Source organism: Cygnus olor, chromosome 17 (genome assembly GCF_009769625.2).
Source record: "Cygnus olor isolate bCygOlo1 chromosome 17, bCygOlo1.pri.v2, whole genome shotgun sequence".
In the NCBI taxonomy this organism is placed as follows: Eukaryota; Metazoa; Chordata; class Aves; order Anseriformes; family Anatidae; genus Cygnus; species Cygnus olor.
This window is the reverse complement of record NC_049185.1, coordinates 11227434-11243210: the sequence shown is the minus strand read 5'-3', so window position 1 is coordinate 11243210 and position 15777 is coordinate 11227434. Positions and strand designations below refer to the sequence as shown.

General features: G+C 44.4%; 1 protein-coding gene across 8 annotated transcripts in view; it reads left to right on the top strand.

Annotated features, from left to right (window-relative positions):
• The window catches only part of LOC121079623 (transmembrane protein 132B-like), a 252359-nt gene that overhangs the window by 50963 nt on the left and 185619 nt on the right, over window positions 1–15777 (top strand). The window lies entirely within an intron of this gene.

The following is a 15777-nucleotide window of genomic DNA, read 5'->3' as shown; positions in this document are numbered from 1 at the left end:
CTGCCCCAGAACCTTCTGGAAACAGCTCCGGCCTTGTCTCATGGGGTCCTTTGGCCTGCACCTGGGCACGGGCACTTGTGCAGTGTGTTAACCGGTTGTGTTTTGAGCAGCCTTATTTCTTCCTTTCTCTTTTGAGACAGCAGACTTTGACTTGGAAGTTCATTAAGGGCAATTTTCAACAATTAATTTTCTACCCTGGAGAAACAAATAAAATTTCTTGACTGTAAAATTACTGTCTATTATGTACACACAGACATTTTTTTTTTATACCCAAATGGGTCAGATTTACATCTATATTTACACAGACGGGGGTGGCTGTGGGTATGCTCTGTGTTTGATAGCTAATGGTTCCTGAGCTGTGAGGATGCCGCATGTCTGAGAAGGACGGCGAAGCGGCATATTGAACCCAGTGATCACCATGATGCCGCACGATGGAGATGTGTTGTGGTGCCCGGGCACTCCAGCAGGGTCAGCCCGCACTGAGGATTTCAGAGGGCTTGGTCTGGGCTCAGGGCCGCACAGAGGGAGGAGCCATGGCCTGGTGGATGGCTGGTGGTGGCAGAAGCGATGGAGCAGAGGGCTGGTGTTTTAAATCTTCCAGTTAGGCAGAGAGGAGGAATGATTTCCATGACAACAATTCAATTAGGGAGAGAAATGAAAGCTCTTGGAGAGGAAATGTGAAGGGAAGGTGTCACTGCAATGAATCTGGAGGGGGCTTGGGGGAGAGCGAGGGCCTGAGTACAATCAGAACGTTAAAACACAAAAGCCTGATTATTGCTTATGAATCAGCCCTTTCAAAAGGGAAAGAAACGGTGGGAAGAGCAATGTGTAGCACTGCGGTGAGGAGATGGAAGGATGGCAGGAAGGGAGGAGGAGGAGGAGGAGGTGCAGGAGGGGAGCAGGGTTGGGAGGTGGCTGTGCGCCCCACGGAGCTGCTCGGCTTTGCTCCACCGCTGCCATTCCTCTGTACGTGCAAGTGGCAACATCTCCACGGTTCAACTGATGCAGTGGGTCTGGGGTTCAGCTCTAAGCATTCAGGCACTTTCTCTGTTAACTGCACGCATGTGGTCTCTTTTTTCAGGCTTTTTCCTCTTGTAGTTGTGTGTCCCTTGCAAGTCCCAGCAGTCTGGGTGTCCACGTAAACTGCTCCTTGAGTCAGCCTGTAACTGTTTTCTTTTCTTTTGTCCCTCTTTGTTATCTGATTTATTATCATAGAGTTTCTTTCTGTATCTCTGAAGCCCATCTACTTTTAATGCTGACCAAATATGGCCTATAAACTTGAAACTATCTAGGCCTTGATTATGATTATTCTTTTTAAACACTATTTTTTTTGGCGATATTTGGACTGAGAGACTTGGTTCTTGCACAGTGGTCACTGTTGATTTTGAAAAGTTTTATTGGCCTGAAGAAGCCCATTCTAAGATGATACCGATTTAAACAAAACAAAACAAAAAAAAAAACACAAAAAAAAAAACACACAAGACTGTGAGCATTATCAAAACTAAACTTATCAAGAACGATGTTCATTGAGCTATTTGAATTCTGTGCAGCAAGAGCAGGCTTGAAAGGTACTTGGATGCATTTTCCTGCCGTAAACCAAACAGGATGTCAACTTGAAAGCTACTTGGTTATTGCTGATAAGACGCGGCCAGTAAAAGGCAGGAAGATACACTGGGAATAAATAACATAGTCTATAAACAATTGGTATTTGTTACGTGTCTTTGCAATTCAGTGTTCTTGTAGACAAGTGTACTCAAATTTCAACTTATCAGATTAAAAAAAAATACAAATTCTCTTTGGGATGGGTGAGATAACATTCTGCAGGGTAATCGCTCTCCTCCAAAAGTGCCATGGGAATACGTGAGTGTGAAGTATGTGAAGCTCAGCCCGAGCTGCTGAGGGTCTGTGCTGGATCCGTTGGGGCACCCGCAGCCCAGCCTTATGCCTGATGGTAGCGGGACCCTCCTGGGGCTGTCCGTCATTATGGGTCCCTGTGCCAGCATGGGGATGAGGGCAACAGCAACTGGTTTGAGTTGGTGCAGGTGGGAGTGCAGGGCACATACAGAGCCTCCTTCGCTGTGGGGTGGTTGTGGCCATGTGGCTGCGTGATGTGGTGATAGACAGTGCATGGTCCCAGAAGGTGCAAATGGAGAAGCAAAAGTCCCCTTTGCTTCCGGTAAGCTCAGACATTGTCACTGCTTATAATTAGCACTGCTTACCCCCACCCACCTTTTCAGAATCTGCCTTTCAGCAGCTTTTAACTCTGCCGGTCATTAAGGTCATTAATCGTTTGGGCTGGAAAGGATCAATGGCCAGAGAGATTGCCACTGAATTATGAAACTCTCCCTGTCTTTGGCACAGATTTCGTGTGATGTTAGGGAAATCAGTGCAGCCCATCCTGCCACAGGGGATTTCTGGTTCCTTCTCCTTGTTTGCTGGGGTCCCGCCTCGGCAGTCTAGATTGTACATTGGAAGTAAAGCTCTGGGTTTGAGGTGCCCCAAATCATGTGCCTAGTGTGTTGGGTGACGTTTTAATCCTTTGTCTTGTTCCAACTGTGTGGAGTAGGACAAAAGCCTCACCCAGAGCTGGGTAGAGAAGATTTATTACGGTTGGTTGAGCTCTGGGATGCAGTTGTGGTAAAAGGAAAACCAAGGAAGAAATGAGCCATTTAGTGCTCAGGGCAGCCCGAACATCGTGCCTGAAACAAAGCACTTGGGGATGAAGAGCGAGCGAATTAAAGACTTGCTGCTCCCTAACTGAGCAACTGATTTGCCTCACCCTGAGTGAGGCTGGTGGAAAAATTGTATGTATTTGAAGACTGTATCATAATCTGTGAAGCCAAGCAGCTGTGACAATCCCTGATGCTACCAGCCCCATCCTCCATATGGTTATACAGAGAACCTTAACTCCTAATTTTTTGACTGTTGTTTTATGTAACCTTGAGATGGTTGTTTTGTTTGTTTATTTTTATGATACCTGGTGTGAAATATTGATACAGCTTTAATTTAGGAGCAGAAACTGCCCTGTGATCAAATGCAAGTCCTGGATTGATGTCAGGTTTTCCAGTTCAGCATCTGCACACGATCGTGTCTGCCATTCATTTGCACTTTGGCATGATCCAGCAGTGTCTGAAATGAGTGCCAGAAGGAGAAGTCAGCACATGTTCCTTCTCTTTTTTTATTTTATTTTTATTTTTAGCTGGTATTTACATACAAGGAGGATTTCAGAGTCCCCCCTGGTAGTGTAGCAACCTTGCAGAAAATAATCTGCTCTGTAGCATGTTTCTGTCATCTTTAGAGAGGTACAGAGAAGCAGTGAAGCCTCGTGCCCATGTGGAGGGGCTGGTATACTAGAAAAAATGAGCATAGGCACCTGCATGTGGGACATAAGTGACTGAAGAAGCACTTGGGCTTCTGTAATAATATATTACGTATAATAATATATCACGTTATTTTTATGTTTTGAGAGAGTCTCATTTCTGTTTTCTGACCTCATTGTGTATAAAGAACCATTTGTCCCACTAGCTCCTGCTCTGTCACTTTGCTGAGTTTAGTCCTGGGTCAGAAAGTCCCAATAACCCTGGCACAAGTGGAAGGCAGCAGGGCAAAATGAGTTCTCACATTCCCAAAACACATCTTAGCCATGTTTTTTCAAGTGGCATCATTAAAAGGTGGATATGCTTCAAAGATGCATATATGCACAATACTGAAGCCTCAGTTTAATTGCTGGTTACAGATGCTGCTTTTGATCCAAGCTAAACTTCTGAGCCAAGCTGAAGTTCTTACAGAAAAGAGTTTGTGAAATTCTAAAGAGGAGGAAATCAGCATTAAAATAGCGTTTGTAGAGAATCTTAAGTGAAATGTGCACTTTTCAGTAAAGGCCTTTGCATCATAAATTAGCAACATCTGTCCTCCTATTCTGTATGTTATTTCCTCTCCAAATCTCTGTATTCTTGGATACATTGAGCCATGGTTGAAGATGCTTCATAAAATATGCATAAGCACTTGTCACTTGGATAACGCTTCTTAGTACTCACCACTTTGCTGTGTTTTAACAAATTAACCCTCCGAACATGCCTGATACCCATAGTGAATATGGGTTGGATTTCTCAAGGGCTTGGCACCTACCGATGGGTGGCAAACAGCTGTTGAAGTTTGTGGTGGCTCTGGGCTGTTTTTAAGAGGGCACTGAGTCCTTGCATGTGCCCGCGTTGTGAAAGCCTATCCAGGTTCATTTCCTTCTCCAAGGTGTGAGCTGAGCACTGCTAAAATCCCAGTGGCAAGGGCAAAGCCTGCCTTGCAGCTGCTTTTGTACCAGGTCCTGGGAGCTGCAGTCAGAGAGAACTGGGGCCAAAACTCTCAGCTTCTTTGAAATCTGCTGAAAGGGCAAGGGTGCTCTTCCTGTATCATGGACTGGAGAAGGAATGAGAAGAGGAATTTCAGTGCAAAACTCCCCAGGTTGCTGCAATGTAGGGGCAAGATTTAGAAAATAAAACAGACCTTTTAAAAAAAAAAAAATGCGTGTGGGGGGAGGCAGCTTGTTTGTGACAAGGGAACGTGTCCTGTGGCGGAGGGGCTGAAGGGTGCAGGCTCGTATCTGTCTTGTGTTGGTGGTGAATCAACCCATGCCTTGACAGGAGGAGAGCAGGGCCTTGTGATTTGGGCCGGGGGGGGTGGGGGTGGGGGGTGCGCAGAAGAAGGGTGGTCAGTCATTTTGTCATAATAAAGTCTCAAAACTGAGTGGCTAAATAAGGGTATACCTGTATTTGCAGTCTTGAGTTGAACAGGCTAATACCGGGATGAGGCCTTACTAGGCCCAGGAAATACTGTTCTAGATGTGTGTATGGTTCTGGAGAGTTGCTGCCCTTTTTTTTTGAACAATGTATTGTGGTGACAGATAAGATCTGAAAATTCAGAGTATGGTTTATAGGTGAGCTCTGAGATAAGCAGATTTTTGAGGGATGACATGAGGTGAGGTAACCTCACATCTTTCCAACCACTGGGACGCTGCTGAGGCCTCCAAGGGCAGATTAACACCTGGGGTTGTTTCAGTGCTTGGCTGCTCATAGGGAAACGGGACTGGGAGGGAATGTGAGGGATCACCTCGACTGTCCCTCTGTCCTGAGGAAAACTCAGCTATTCCTTGCAGATACCTGTGCAGGCCATCTTTATGGACTCCCAGAGAAGACCCTGTAGTGCTGCCAGGCAATCTGATCCAGTGTTTCACTGCTCAGCGGATAATATTGAAGAATAAAGTCCAATCCTGGAAAGCTTCTAAGTGTGAATGGAAACATTTAAAAATCAATACTGTGCTTTACAAGGAGAAAATAGGTGTGCAATGACACTGGAGAGAGATACCAGGCAGATTTAATGCCTGATCCAGAGGTCCTTACCCAGGCAGAAGTTTCATTTTATTTCTAAATTCTTTTATTTCTGCTTTACTGACCAAACGGCCGCGTGCATGCATTAGCAGCACACTCTGTGCTTTGGGTCACGTGGAGGCCAGCTGTGAGGCAGGCTGACTGGCATTTGGCTATTTGTTATGAAGACACCAGCGAGTGTGCCCTGCTGAGTGTGTGCCAGTGGGGTGGAAGTGTCATTGGTTCGGGGGCGAGCAGGACAGGGACTGCTCTTCCTTGGTCCCTTTAGAGATAAGTCTTGGTGGCCACTGAATCTCCGTATTTCTACAGACTCTCACAGGCAGCTAGGCTTTGCTTGTGTCTTTTGCAGTTGTAAATAGTTTGGAGGTGTCTTGGTGCTTCCTCAGTCCTTCAGCCCTGCTGGATAAGGCAGGTGTGATTGGGAATTACGTGGTAGAAAGGAGAATTCAGCTCTGAGCTGCACCGAAAAGCCAGGCTTTGCTTTTTGAAAATGCTTAGTAACTACTGTAAATCAAAGAAAAGAAGGTGAAAGATGTGAAGTGTATGCTACACTGGTCACCGAAAGGTCAGCAGGCTTCATGCACATCAGTAACATCCATAAAAAATTAATGAGTCTCACTAATTGTTTTGTTGTGGTGGAATTTTGCTAACGAGACGCGATTGATTTTTAGTTTATGCTAAAAACATAAAGTGCATTGAAAGCTGGGCTTCACGCGTTTCTGGTTCTCATTGATAAAACGGCAACATTGGAAGCTGGTGCAGGCTTCACTGTCAGAGATAGCAAAGGCATAGCCCTGAAGCTGGGGATTACGCGGGAGGTCTGCGGCCGGGCACCTTCAGTTCTCTGACTCCCGGAGCACCCGATGCTCGCCCCGACAGCAGGATTGCCAGCAGCCCCTGCTCCCTGCGGGGTGATTTTCTGCGGTTGGGGGATATCGTCATATTCAAAAGGTGAAGATTGGCTAGTTTGCTTTACAGATTTTGTAACACTGCTGGCTTTTGGAAAATTAACTTGTTTGTGTCTTTTTTGCAAGTTATATATGCTGGAAATGTGATTAAAGGTTCAGGAAAGAGTAAGATTAGGCTGTTGATCAGTTAAAATTGTATTTTTCCTTTTTACTCCTACACTTAGAAGAAGTAATGGATATTTTTGTTTTTATTACAATCTAGCCAATTAACTACATGAATAAATATGCTGCATTTCTGAAAACTAATACTCCTGAAGAAAAATGCAAACACGTTCTGTTTAAAGTATGATAATCTCTTGTGAATCCTGCATGTACTTACATTCAGACAAGCCTCTAAGATATAAGACTTTTTGGAGAAAATGGTGTGAACACAAGTCTGTACAGATATGAGTAAGTTGGTTAAGACAGAACCAACTTGCAGTGCATGCTAGAGGCCCAGTGTAACACGGGCGCCCTCATGGCGTGAGGAGAGAGAACCCGTTAATGGGTTGGAATGGACCCTGGATGTGAACCAAGAAGGAGAGGAGGGACACCCCTTCTTCTGGGCAGCTCCCTGCCATGGGGACCTTGTGTTTCGGGATGGGGGTGTTTTAAATTTGCTATTTTCCCAGCAGTTCTGTAGAGCCTCTCTCCAAGCACATTGGACAGCCCACTGTCCTTGGAGGCTGGGGTGAGGGAAAGCACAGGATCTCTCCATGTGCAACCTTGTGTCCTAGTCTGATGTGGTTATGGAAGAATTGCTCTGTTTTTTTTTTTTTTTTTTTTTTTGAAGAAATGACGTCCGGGGCACACAGGGGAGCATTGTAGAGCCTGTACACGTACTAATCCTTTATACTGTGATTTTTCTTCTCCATGACGTACTTGGAACCTGTTGAGAATTCATTTGGTCGCAGACTTTGGGAAGCCTTGATGGATGCCGAGCAGACAGGTGCACTTCTCCTTGCTGAGTTTCAGAAGGACTTTTGCATCATCCTTGTTCTTCAAAGCAGGTTGCTGACAAGCAGTCAAAGTGCTGCATTATGATGGGTGGTCACTGCTGAGGTTAAACTGGAATTTTATTGTGGTCTTGCATTAGCAGCTTTGATTGACAAGTTCCCCCCCCTCTTGAGCTAATTCACCCTCTGCGTTCATGTTTCTGTCTTGCACAGCCGTGAACTGAAGGCTAGGAGGGCAATAGCAAAAGGGAGGTTCACTTACAGTCTGGTGGCTACAAATATTTGGCTCTAGGTTTAATGTAAAATTCAGCAGAGATGGTGAGGTTCAAAGGACATGTTTAAAAGTGCTAGGATTTTTGCTTTGCAAAGAGTGTTTATTTTCATACTCGTTTTGCTTTTTAGAGTTTTGCTGCAGACCTTTATAGAAAATTTTAGAGTTAGCGACTCTCAGAAGGGATTCTTGTGAGATTTTGGGGTCTGATGATGGAATTTTCCATGTCAGGTGACGATCAATGTTGGTGTGAATGCCCAGCACACAAAGCAGTATTTTCTTGTTTACAATTCTTAAAACATTTTCTGTATGAGTAAGAGCAGCAGAAAATTGCCTGAAGATTAGCCAGGAACAGGTCTAGAATAGGCTGCTTTGGGAGGCAGTGCTTCCTGTTGATTAATTTAGCATCCCACCTTGGTGATCCGAATGTACTTGGTGTGTGCGAGATGTCGGTGACTAAAGATGGCAAAATAATTTTTCTTTTGCCAACCAATGGATTTGCAATGCTGATACATCCGAGGCTGTTATTCCATGCCCAGCATTTGTAGGTAGAGGCAGAAGTACCCGTGGCTCAATACGTAAGCCTTGTTTCTGCATTCTAACATGAGGACGACTGAGTCACTCAGCTCCTTACCCGGAGCTTAAAATATGAACAAGGACCAAGGCCCAGTCTTTGGACATGACTGCAAATAACCTTGTTCCCTGGAAAAATGAGAATGAGGCGAATGCACAGCTCTGGATGGAGATGGGTGCTATTTCTTTCCTTCCCTGTCTCCTGGGAGATGTGCCAGCTGTGGAGCTGCTTCTCTGCTCTTGCTTTCTCCATCCTGAACCATCTTCTGGGCCTGGTGCTTGAAGATGCCAAGTGGCAGTGATTTTGGTTTGGTGGGAAGTCTCATTTCCTCGAACGTCAGTGGGAGTTTCAGGTATTCAGGCCCTTTGAGAGCAAACAACTCTTAACTATGTGCAGAAGTATTGGATTTAATTTGGTTTTAAGTATTGGCATTTTAAATTTCTGGTCTTGCTGCCACGTGTTTGTCGGTAGAAATAAATATAGCTGAGAACTTGGAGGAGACTGGTTTCTCAGTGAGTTTAGGGGTGTCCAGGTTTATGGATCCTACCCTCTCTGCAAGGCCCATGGCAGTCACTGAAGGCTCATTAATTCTGACAACCAATCTTGAACCAAATCCTACACTAATATTTGACTTCACCCCTTTAAAGATTCAACATCTAGCATTGGCTTAGTAGGTTCCTGGCAGTTGCATCTGATATAAATTTGAAATGCTAATGTTACAAATGAGCTCTGCTCCAAAGTGCTCATCCTGCAGGTGTAAAAAATAGTGGAAGTTTTGGCTTACAAATTCATGAACTGTCAAAAAGATCATTATCAAAATCAATATTTGTCTCTCCTCTTTGGCATATTTATTTATTTTAACAGTTGCTTCAGATTTACAGTTCTGATTCATTGTGGCTGTTGTCTATATTTTAATTTCACATACTGCAGCAGGGTTCCTGTCCCATCTCTGAAGGAAAGTATAGGACCGATTTTAATGACAGTGTACATTTGCACCAATGTGTCCCAAAGCCTAGGGAAACCTGTCCGTTAAAAATTAATGGAGTAGGAAGTCCTGGCGTAAAGTAAAGCCTTGAGTGAAATTCCATGGCTTCATGGACTGTTAATTCTTTATTAGGTTTTCCTAAGACTGAGATAAAAGGCATTTTATCTTTTTTAAGGTTTGCATTAACATGTCATTGAGTTTTATAGATACATTGATCTTCATTTGGCTAATCCAGAAAGGGTAATAGAAATGTGTGTTATATGCAAGAGCAAAGACAACTCCATAACACTTAAGATTTTTTTTTGTTATTTTTATTTATTAAGTTTTCTTCAGAAACAGAGCTGTGGTCAGTGTCCAGAGTTGTGAAACTCAGCTCGCTGTGTAATTGTATTGCCTATCCTGTCTGGGATTCTCTCTTTCCCTTTTCTTGACTTTTTAAATGCCTTTACTTTCTAGCTAATTTGGCAGCACAGTTGATGTGTCTCCTTTGAAAGCTAGCAGAAAGAGTTTGCAGTATTTTTTCAAAATACTGTCTCTGTCTGTGATGGATTCTTGGCTTTCTTGGCTTCCTGACTTTTTTTTTTTTCAAAGTATATTCCAGTATGAGATGGAGCAGTGAAGTGTGTCTGTGGATTCAGAGAAAGGACCTGAATCTGACTGATGGCAGTCGGTTTTTTGCTGCTGCTGCCCATAACAAAAATTAAATGCTGGGGTCTGCAGATTTCCAGATAAATATACCATGCCATGGGTTGTAGCTAGGGTGATGAAGGTGGCACACGGAGCATCCAGGATGATACAGATGGTTTTTACCCTCTTAATCCCAACCGGGAGATCTCTGGCTTTGTGGAAATCAGAGGAACTTCCATAAGTCAGGGTTTTATCTGCTTTTTGGTCAGCAGCACTCACTGTTTGAGGTCGCCCAGTCCAGTTTGGGAGGCTGCATCTTTGGGGGCTTTCGTTGTGCATGTCTTCGGGAGAAACAAATCATCCTCACCAGTCAATATGCATGTTTATTGAGGAAGACTCTGTAGAGAAAACTTTATTAATAACTCGGGTTGTTAATGAAGAATGGGCAGTGGTTGGTATGTTAGTGCTATGTATGAAAGCATGTGAAAAGAGAACAAAATGACAAACAATTTTTGGCTTCTGTGTTGAAACTGTACATCCTTCCTACAGTTCTTCACGTGCGTAAAGTAGCCACCCCCATTTTTCTCCTGGCCCTATGGATCTCTGCAGCTGGAGAGAGCTTGACCCTAGGTTGGAGACTTGTTTCCAGCCTCATCACATCTCTGCACCTTGACAAACAGGGGACGTATCAAGCACTGAATTAAGGCCCCTGCACAGCACTGTGTGGCAATGACCTTCCCTGCTTGTTAGCTCTGTGGTGGGAAATCTTGCCTTTGTCTACCTTGGCTGGACTGCAGGGACAGCATTCGGAGCAAAAGGGCACAGGCCAGTTGATTTTGGAGATGTTTCCCTTCATATCAGGGATTTGTTTGATCCTTTCCTTGCCAACCAGTCTTGCCAAGCCAAAGCATCAGAGCAGCTTAGATCTTGCTCGCTTCTCATCTTCGGCTCCCACTCGTGCAGCCTCTAGCAAATGCTTATTTTAGCACCAGCTGGCTGTGATCCCTTTGAACTCTCTGATATGAGATTAAATGTTAATTTACTACATATCATTATAGGATTATATGTTATCTCTATGATAATGGAATCCAAATGTTAGAATAGCATGTTTGAGATTTAGTGCTTGCATGCATTTTCCTCCACTGAGGAAACAAGAATAGATGAAGGTATAAGACTGAAAAATAGGTGAATTAATCTAACTGATCACAGCTAGCCATGAGCTCAAGCCCTGGAAGAATATAGCCAGAGGTTCATAATTTTTTTTTGCAGAGTTCAGAATAAGCATAGAAGAAGTTGACTGAATTTTATATATATATAAAAAAAATATAAATAAGCATGAAGCAGTTGTTATCTGCTTTGTGTGTTCCAAGGGCTAAATCCCATGGATAAATTATGCAGTGTGAATTATGTGCTCGGCTCTACTTATAAACGTCAGACAAACCAGAGTGCTGAAGTGACCTGTGTGCTGAGCTTCTGCAGAATTTTATTCTTCAGGCTATGGGTAGGTGAGCAATATTGGATATAATAAGATATGACTTGAACTTGAATTGACTCAAACTTGAACTGCACTTGTGATATTTCCACAGAGGTTTATAGGAGATGCCAGTAAGCAGAAGGAGAACACAGGTTTTCTGCTGCTTCCTCTCACTGCCCATTGTGGCACCTTTGGATGGGCAAATGCTGACATCGAGCTGCAGTGAAGCAGCATCCTCAGCACGCACGAATGCTGTGCCATGCACGTATGTGGTTGCGGTCTGTCGTACCCCTGCAGAACCCTGCTCTGGCTCTCTGGGAAGCTGAGGCAGCCATGGGTGCAAATTTGTGTGGCCTGGGGTGGGAGGAGCGCTGCGGCCTGGCACCGGAGTGTGACAGGCTCTGCCCTGGCAGCCAGAAGGGGCAGCCGTATGCTGGGGTGCATCAGGCATGGTGCGGCACGACAGTCGAAGGACGTGGTTGTCCTGCTCTGCTCCGCTCTGGTGCGGCCTCACCTTGAGTTAGTTCTGTGTGCGATTTTGGCACCTCAATATCAGAAGGACATATAACTGTTTGAGAGTGTCCAAAGAAGGGCTATAAAGATAATGAAGGGTCTAGAGAGGAAGACGTATGAGGAGCAACTGAGGGCCCTTGGTTTGCTCAGCCCAGAGCAGAGCAGGCAGAGGGAGGCCTCATGGCGGCCTGCAGTTCCCTCACAAGGGGAGCGGAGGGGCAGGCGCTGAGCTCTGCTCCCTGGGGACAGCGACAGGACCCGAAGGAACGGCATGGAGCTGGGACAGGGGAGGGTCAGGCTGGGTGTTAGAGAAAGGTTCTGCACCCAGAGGTGGTCGGGCAATGGGACAGGCTCCCCAGGGCAGTGGTTATAGCCCCGAGCCTGCTGGAGTTCAAGAAGGGTTTGGACAACGCTCTCAGACACACAGTCTGGTTTTTAGGTAGTGCTGTGTGGACCCAGGAGTTGGACTCCACGATCCTTGTGGGTCCTTTCCAATTTGGGATATTCAGTGATTCGGTGATTGACTCAGACGCATGTAGCTAAGATTGGGGTCCATGAGGCCTTGTTGGATTTATGCGGTCTTACTCCAGCCAGAAACAGGGCCTGCAGATTTTTGTTAATGCAAGAGGTGGCCCAGAGGTGCTGGGGGCAGCTCCTCATGCTTCTAACCTCTGCTCCATCGTTACTGGTACATATTCGGTTCTTATTTCTTATGTCAGCTTCCCTGAAATAGCCGACAACTGCAGGCAAACCCTATGGATAAACAACCCTGGTGTGGAAAGGTTGTTTCCAGACTTTTCGTATCTGGCCATCCTCAGTCTATTTCCTGAGTTACTCCAGATCACTATCAGTGAATTGTTTCAATTTAGAGGTAATAGGACAAATTGGGAAATCCTGCTATAAATTACTGCGCATTTAATTCACACTCTTTGGAGTAGTTTGTCTGGATAGGTGAGCATTTTCTGTTCTGGTAGAGCCACTGGCATACATTCATCATCCTAAAATAATGTCACATCAATGATCTGGAGTTTCCTAACTGATATGCTAGGTTGGGCTATGATAGCAACGTCCCTCTGACCTTTTCTTAGTTGTATGATTGTCCCGTCATTGAGAAAAGAATTAGATCCAGCTTTTTGCCTTCTCGGGCAATCTCAAATCTGATCTAATTTACTTCTCTTGAATTGAAGAATTTGAAAATGCTGTCAGCTACTGTTCATTATCTTTTATTACCTTAATATATTAACACACAGGAACCACGCAGCAAGTACGACCTCATCCAACTTTGTTTTTTGCTTGAGAGTTTTTATTCTTTGCCTATAAGTTAATAATTGTCTGTGAGCAAGATAACTGTATTTGATGCATTGTAGGATGGAGCCATAATAAGGTTTCACTTTCTTTACACACCAATATTTTGACAAGATCTCCTAGAGCTGCCTCCTCCAGAGCAATTGGGAATTTTCCTTGTGCTTAGGAAATCGAACTCTAAATTGCTAATCAGCAACAGGCAGAGAAACAAACACCCAAGAAGTCCTGGGTGAGGCTGCAGGCTCCTCCTCCTCTCCCCAAGAGGAGCTGTTCTTGTGTGAATGACAAGCTGCAGCCTTTGATCATTGTAGTAAGAGAAAAATGGTACCAAGGGATGGTTATTTTGTCCTTTCTGACAGCATATGCCATGAATTTGTAAAATATGTCAGATGCGTATTCAAAACGTAAAATAATGCATTCAAGTGTGAAAAATTATGCTTTGTTCTGATACCAGGGTGTGCTTGAGGAGGACTGTTTCGATAAGCAAGGGAGCAGGGGAGGAGGTCAGCAATCACCCTACGAATGCAAAGCTCTTTTACTCTGTAACAAATTAATGGGTTGCTCGAGGCTGTTGTCATTTCAAAAATAAAATGTTGAATTAAGGAAAAAAAAATCCGAGAGAGCACAGGAACTTTTGTTCTGGGTATCTTGATGGGGAAAAAACCTGCTGTCATTAGAAGGGAAAGAATTCGTTATTTTCATGTGCTGTGCCTTGAGAGGTAGATATAAATTGATAACTTAATGATGTCTGAACCACAGAAGTAGGCCTGTGTGGTTGCTCCTATGAGAGCCAGAGAGCACATATTGCTTTGGGAGTCTGGTTAGTGTAAAATTGGTAGCCTGTGAGAGCAATGCAAAGTGCAGGTTAAAGATTGGGTTCAGAGAAATAAGGCGCAGATATCCCTGAACTAATAGCGGGAGAATCTGTAAAGCCATGGAGCTCTCATTAGGCTTTTTCTGAAGCAGCTAAAAGGCTGGGTGGCCTTGCAAGTCTCTGTCCCGAAACTTAGCAGCTTGTGCTTGAATTTTGCAGTGGGAAAACTTCCTGACTTAGTGAGACTGCACACATACTTGAAATTATGTTTGTGCAAGCACATTTGCAGGATGGGGACATGACTTGCTGGAGGAGCTCAGTGGGGAGACCTAAGTGAAACCTGACTTCTTCCCATGGATCTCAACACTGCAAAGATTTAACAAGGAACTTAACTATCTATATTGCCAGCGGTCCCAAAAATCAGCATGTGTAGTTAAGGTAGCTGTCCAATGAGAAATTCAACGATAATGGGGGAGCAAAATGAGAACTGCTTCCAGTGCTGGGGCTGGGGCAGGACTCAGGATTTTGCTTTGCGTGCCTTCGTGTCCTGTTTGGTCTTATCAGAGTCCCCTAGCAGGGCTGCACGTGGCATATTCTCTTTCTGGGATTACAGTCACAGTGGGATATGGATGAGTGCTGGTAAGACACAGGATTTTCTGTGCATTCAAAACACATCCGTGTTCTTAATAACTTTACGGGGGTTTTATTGTAAGCTGCTTTTGTAGTTTCCTGTGGCTGTTTGCGCCCATCAGTTTGGAGTTCATTTCCTCCAAGAGCTTTGAAACAACAGAACGGAGAATCTGGTGAAAGCCCATTGCTCTGGAGAAAGCCTCTGGGCCAAATTCACATCTTTCTGACAGTGCCTTTGGAGAATCTGCTGCCAGCATTTTAATATCCTGTAATTTCTGGCTCATGCAGGGGATTTTTCAATACCACCAAAGAAGCTTTTGAGGGGAGAAGCACTATAAAATGGTGTTTCTGTGTAACCTGTGCATGCAGGAATATAGATAGTCTGTAGTATATAGAACTACAAGTACTTTGCTTCATTTCATCTTTAGGTGCAGTATGTGAGGCCTTTGCAAAGAGAAATGCAGCAAAGATCCGGCTCCTCCATGAACCGAGGGAGATCTGCCAGGGAAGGGCAGCCCAAACTGGGGCAGAAATCTGGATCCAAGCTATTATTACGTAGAGGAAAAATAGAAAATGTTGAAGTAGATTTCAGAAAGCATCCTTATGAAATTACTTTTTTTTTTTTCCCTCTCTCTGCTCAGAATGGGAATGTAATTAATGCAGTCAGCACTGTGTTTCCCCTTATTTTAATGGTGAGCTTAGTCTGGGAGTAATGGTAAACTACACTAGTGATTTGGGACGCCAAATGGGCTTACTGGAAACTCAGAAAGTGAAGTGGGACTTCTTGGTTCCTGGAAGGCAGCTGTGCCATGGCATCGCAGGATGCTGTTTCTATCAGTGCTTCTTTTTCCCTGCTCCTCCTTTTGGGGTTCCATTTGCTGGGGGTGTGAGTGTGTTTCCCCCAGTCCTTTGCCACCAGCGAGAACTTTGAGAGACAGGGATGCGCTTTGCTATTCAACCTTAGCTGCTTAGATCAATATCTGCAGCAGGAGAGTGATTTTAATAAAAGGACTCTCTCTTGGCTTTCCTATCTCCATGACAGATAGACCCCAGCTATCATAAATCCTGGCCTTTCTCCTGTCAGTCTCTTGGCTTTGTGTGACATAGATGTTTTAACACTGAATACAAATATTTCACAGCCGGCTAATAGTTTAGAGCATATATTTAAGAGATTTACTTTTGCAGTCACCTGGTGCCTTTAGTGAATGTGTTCCCCTTGTAAGGCCTTTCTGTTGTTCGGAGAATATATCCACACACTCCCATACACATACTCATTTTCTGTTGCTTATGAAATATCACC